This window comes from Macaca thibetana, unplaced genomic scaffold (assembly GCF_024542745.1).
Source record: "Macaca thibetana thibetana isolate TM-01 unplaced genomic scaffold, ASM2454274v1 unplaced_scaffolds222, whole genome shotgun sequence".
NCBI lineage: Eukaryota > Metazoa > Chordata > Mammalia > Primates > Cercopithecidae > Macaca > Macaca thibetana.
Genome location: NW_026089011.1, coordinates 34769 through 40990, shown reverse-complemented (window position 1 = coordinate 40990; position 6222 = coordinate 34769). Strand labels below are relative to the sequence as shown.

Sequence of the window (6222 nt, the reverse complement as noted above, 5' to 3'; positions counted from 1 at the left end):
TCTGTACTCGAGAGTCAGAGATCCAAAGATAATATTAGAGCTTACGGTTACTTGGGGTCAATACTATAAGAAACACGACTAAAGTGTGTGCTTTATCTTCTTTGCCACTTGTGTATTGACATTCTTTTACTCTATTGCTACAAAACTAATCACAGAATTTGACTGTAAACATTTGATAGCTTTTGTAGATTCTTTCATTTTGTGTTGTTTAAACATGAACAATATTGTGAAACAGATCTAGTTCAGAGTGAAAGTTTGCTGTGAACTCTAATATCTGGGGTTTTTCTTCCCTAGAGAAAATAAACAATTATTTAACTGAATAAACCATTCTTGATACTTCACACTGAAAGGTCTCTGCATAACAGAACATCTTTCCCTTGCTCCCCTGAGGAGCAAGAATCCAGACAGGGTGAATTATCCTAACTGCCAGTAGTAAGGAGACATTGACAGCTGACCAAATCTCCAGGGAAACAGGGCACACGGAGGAAGGTCTTCGGAGCCTTACCCTCTTGGCAGTGACTAAGCATCACTTGTGGTGACTTTCTGAGCAGATGAGGAACGTGCAAGCACCTTTTTAATGCCCCTGTGACGTCCTTGTTTGAGGCTGTAGGTGAGAGGGTTGAGCACGGGTGTGACAGTGGAACAGAGGCTGACAATACCTTGTCCTGCTGGGGGGCGTGGAACGACCGGGGCAGCACGTATGTGTAGAAGACAGCTCCATAGAAGATGCTAACCACAGTCAAGTAAGTGGGAGGAACAGGTGTGAAGGCCTGTCTGACCTTCAGCAGAGCACATGCAGTGGACAGTTAACAAGACGAGGAAGTAGGAGGTGGAGACGATCGAGATGGGGATGAGCAACATGAGGACACAGCAGCTGCACATCCGAGTTTCATACAAGGACGTGTCCACACAGGCCAGTTTGAGAACCGCCGGGATCTCACAGAATAAATGGTCGATTCTGCAGGAGCCACAGTCAGGGACAGTCATGGTGATGGGTGTGAGCAGAAAGCCAGCGAGGGAGCCACCAAACAGGGCATGAGCAGCCAGCAAGAGACGCATCTTGTGGTCCATCAGGACTGGGTATCTCAGAGGGTTACAGACAGCCACGCAGCAGTCATAGGCCATGAGGCCCAGTAGGAAGAACTCAGACCAATCATGGTCACGTAGCGGAAGATCTGGATGCCACAGGCCACAAAGGAAATGGTTCTCTAGGAACCACGTCCACCAGGAGCTCTGGGGCAGTGGTGCTGATGAAAAGGGTGTCCATGAGGGGCAGCTGGCCGAGCAGAAAGCACATGGGGTGTGGAGGCGACAGTCCACCCGAACCAAGAATATCATGACCAAATTTGCAGTTACAGCCGCTGCGAAAACAGCCAAGATCAGTGTGAATACGATCCCCGTAGCCTCACCCTTCACCAGAAGCCCCAGGAGGGTGAAGTCAGGATGACATGTTCGTCATTGATGTGGCCCCACGAGCGTCCCAGGGCAGCGGGAAGACAAGGCCCAGGGAGGAGGCAAGAACACGTTCAAGATGGGAAAGGTCTGCAGTGGAGGTGACACTTCTGAGGGTACCGTCAGGATGAAGCTCCCAGGGTAGAGGCTAGAAAAGAACAAGCAGACCGACATGAGCATCATAAAGCGGAAACCGTGGCTGCATTTCCCCGTCAGAACTGCTGCTTCTCTGTTGTGTCTGTTCATGCTGCTGGAGGTTACGGTAACCGCATGATACAATTGCTGTGTCCTACACCAAGAACGGGGTTTTAACCATGTCTGTTCTGTCCATGCTGCATTTCTCGTATCCAGAACGTTATCTAGCCCTTAGTAGGGTTAAGTAAATGCTAGTTGGAAAAGCAGGATGCTTGCTTCATTGATTGGCAAATGGATAAAGGGGAGTGAAGTAAATCACTGAGGAAACGAAGGGTTAGGATAACTTCTGGGGCTTCGTGAATAAAATGTTCCCTATGTTTTATTATTTGTATAAGTTTAAGGACGAGTGCAGTGTCATGACATGGATATGTTGCATAGTGGAGTCTTGTCCTTCAGTGTAACTGTAATTCAAATAGCGTAGGTTGTGCTCATATTCATTTCTCACCCTTCGGTCCCCTTCACCCCCTACACTCTTCCAAGTCTTCGATGCCTATTATGCCACCGTGTGTCTAAAAGTTGGGACTCCTCCGTGTTCTTTGTGCTGTTTTGCTAACCTTTTTGCAGATCTTTCTTCAGATAAGTTAGAGGGTGAAGAAAACTATTTGCAAAAACTCCAGAATTAAATTTTTAAAAAGCGGTTTATGACACTAAGCTCACTCCTTGCTTTGCTCTCCATTGCTCCTGTAGGTTTGGGAAATGGGCAGGGAAATTACAAGGAAAGTGTTGGCAGGTTGAAGCTTTGTCACCAGGAGACACAGGAGCAGGGTTCACCAAGCTACCTGTCTGCCAGCGTTTACCGGAACTGAGGTCAGAGCTAAACTCAGGCTTAGAAAGCTATGGAGATGTATGGGAATGTGACAGCAACAGGCCAGTTTAAGGAGGGATTTTATCTTTAAGTTGTATCAGGTGGAAGATTCAAATGTTAGACAAGAACCACAAATGTAGTAAAAATTACCACACCCTGCCCACTAGCCCCCCTCCCCGCACGTCAGGCCTCAGTGGCTTGAGTCAAACATTTATCAAAGGGGGAGCCTAGGGGCACGCTGCAAGGCTTTTCCCCCCTTTCACATGTTGCTGGACACCTTGGCTCTGCTATCTAGTGTTGCCAGATTTAGCAAATAAAGATACAGGATGCTCAGCTATGTTTGACTCTCAGATAATCAAAAAATCTGTTTAAGTTCATAATGTACTTACAACCAGAAAAAAGGGTTCACCATTTATCTGAAATTCAGATTTATCTGGTTGTCCTTTACCATGCAGAAGTCATACCTGGTTTCACAAAGGTACCAGAATTGTAATGACCTTGAAAAGTGACCAGTAGAATCAGTACAAATTAATAGAGTCTAAAAAACGTTTATATACTAACATCAAAATTAAAGTGGCTTACTCCCAATTTCCCTGTGATCAATACATTCAGATTACTGTGAAAGGGGCTAAGGACTGGCCTGTCAGGCCTCCCAGAAATACTCTGGTCAAAACTCTATGTCAGTGAGTCTTAGCTTCCTGATCTTTTAAATTCTATTCCATTTCCCAAGGATAACTGAACACAAATATTGTCTAAAAATATATTCTGCTAATTCAAAGTCCAAAAATATAAAACATAACTCCAAAAACTTCCTAGAATTAACCCACACTAAGAAGAGAGCACATCTGTCATATTAAACAAATTCAAACATTTTATCCAAAATGTATAAAACACTAAAAACAGGCCGGTGTGGTGGTTCATGCCTGTGACCCCAGCACTTAGGGAGGCCGAGGATTACTTGAAGCCAGGAGTTTGAGATGAGCCTGGCCTGGGCAACACAGCAGAGCTCGTCTTTATAAAAACATGAACTAGCCAGGCGTGGTGGTGGCACGTCTGTCGTCCCAGCAACTCAGGAGGCTGAGCTGGGAGAACTGCTTGAGGCTAGGAGTTTGAGGTTACAGAGAGCTAGGATTGTGCCACTGCACTCCAGCCTGGGTGACAGAGAACACCCTGTCTCTAAAAATAAGTAAAACATTTATAACAATTAAACATCTAGAGCATTTCTCGTGTCCATAGCTCGTAGGAGCCTGGCTTAATCCATCGTGACATTTTAATCTGGTTGTTCCACGAACTTTCCCACGCTCTCCCTGCTGTCTCGTGAATCCCCCCGTCTAGTCTCAGCACAACCATCAGAGTCACAGTGGGGCCCGCATCACGCCACCAGAGTCACAGTGGGGCCCGCATCACACCACCAGTCACAGTGGGGCCCGCATCACGCCACCAGTGTCACAGTGGGACCCGCATCACGCCACCAGAGTCACAGTGGGGCCCGCATCACGCCACCAGAGTCACAGTGGGGCCCGCATCACGCCACCAGAGTCACAGTGGGGCCCGCATCACGCCACCAGAGTCACAGTAGGGCCCGCATCACGCCACCAGTGTCACAGTGGGGCCCGCATCACGCCACCAGTCACAGTGGGACCCGCATCACGCCACCAGAGTCACGGTGGGGCCCGCATCACGCCACCAGAGTCACGGTGGGGCCCGCATCACGCCACCAGAGTCACGGTGGGGCCCGCATCACGCCACCAGAGTCACAGTGGGGCCCGCATCACGCCACCAGAGTCACAGTGGGGCCCGCATCACACCACGCCACTTTCCGCTTGAAACCCTGCCGTTGTGCTTCACACATCATGCGTTAAGGCCCGTCACGTTCTGAGCGTTTCATCCTCTGAAATCATCTCCTGCCGACTCCGGCCTGTTTGTCCCCGGGCTGCAGCGACAGTCGCTTCCTTGTCCTCTATCCCCACTTTGCAAGAGCCCCGAGCCCAGGCCTTTGCGTCTGCTGCTCCCCTGCCTGGGCTACTCCTCCATCCATGCAAGGCCACCCCCCTCCTGTCCTTCGGGGCTTTGCTCAAAAGCCACCTGGTCAGAGGGGCCTATTCTGGTCCTATGACTTTTTCTTCACTTTTCTTCACACCGTCTGACACACTATACTGTGTTGTGTGTTTATCTCAAGCTGGAAAGTAAACTTCATGTGAATAAGGGGTTTTGCCGATTTTGTTAACCGAGAACTCTCATCATCTAAACAACTGGCACATTGTAAATTTTGGTTGAATAAATCATTTTTAAACACATGCAGCCAGCAAAAAATGCAAATTATTTTTATGCTTTTTAAGATCTCTCTAGAATTCCTTCAAAACACCCCCGATTTTATAAAATGTGTTAAAGAAATAAACACAAGTGCCTGGCATTAAAATTATCTTCAATGCAAAACAAAATTGACAGAAAAATGGGACACCCACATTTGATAAGAAACTTCATTCTAGGAAACAAAAAGAAATCACAAGTTTCTAAGATCAGACAGCAATATAACCTTTACTTCTAAATCATTAGTTTATATACAGTACAAATTTGAGAATTATGCTGTGGTTTAAAATATACCTAGAATAACTAAGATGTCAGCATAATTCACAAAAAAGGAGGGACTCCCCCACTTCCTCTGCTTTCTGAATCTGTCCTTGCTATGACAGGTCTTCACTCAGGTAGGTACCAATAGGTTGAAATAACTTTGGCTTCAAGTGTTATTACACATCCAGAGATTGTACTGTAGATGTTAATAGTTAGAATTCACCTTACGTTAAACAGACAAAAAAAAATCATTGTGTATGATTTGTCGCAGAATTCCATCTGCCTTTTATGATTAGAATAGTTGTCTTAAATAATGCCATAAGGCTTAATTTGCTGCTTAAATTGAATGATGCTGTAATACTTAGTTTAATGTTAAATGTAAACCATATGGGCAGAATAATCTTCCGCCTTCAGCAAAGGTCCTATTGTGCTAACGTCTGGAACCAATGAATATGCTCTCTTAAGTGGCAAAGACTTTGCAGGTGTGATTAAGAATTCTGAGATGAGATTTTCTGAATTATGCTGTTGGACTCAATGTAAACACCAAGGCCTTACACGGGAGACACGAGGCAGGAGAGTCAGACGTGATATGAAAACAGGTCGGGTCGGGGGGACTCAGTCGGTCTCCGGGTTTGACGATAGAGGGGACCCCAAGCCAAGGAATGTAGGCGGTCTCTGGAAACTGGAGACGGCTAAGGAATAGATTCTTTTACAACCTCATAGAAAAGGTAGTCCCTTCCCAACATCGTGATTTCAATGCAGTGAGACCAGCTTCCAACTTCTGACCTTCAGGCTGTGATATTATAAAAACTTGGTGGTCATTTGGTACCACAGCCATAGGGAACTTCTGTGCCAATAAATGATTTTCTTAGTTTTTAGACAAAATTGAGACGTGTTGCAACAATAAACGGGGCCAGCACTTGTGTAGTGCTTGCTGGGTTCCAGGCACCACGGCACGGGTGCCAATGTTTCCACCTGCTCCTCACAGCACCTCCACGGGTCCATCACTGGACTTATCCCCATCTCACAGCTGGTAAAACTGAGGCTCGGAAGTCAGGTGGGAGAGCTGGACCCAGGCTCAAGGACTCAGCTTCTGTTTTTCATGCTCTCTCTGCCTTAGCTACTTCCCCAAAGACAATATCCCTTTGAGCATCACTTAAGAGAAAGTTAAACGAATACACGGTACAAGGCCATAAACA

General features: G+C 46.5%; 1 pseudogene; it reads right to left on the bottom strand.

The window, feature by feature from the left end:
* Positions 1 to 463: 463 nt before the first annotated feature.
* On the bottom strand, positions 464 to 1449 carry LOC126947393 (olfactory receptor 2T11-like; annotated as a pseudogene).
* Positions 1450 to 6222: the final 4773 nt, after the last annotated feature.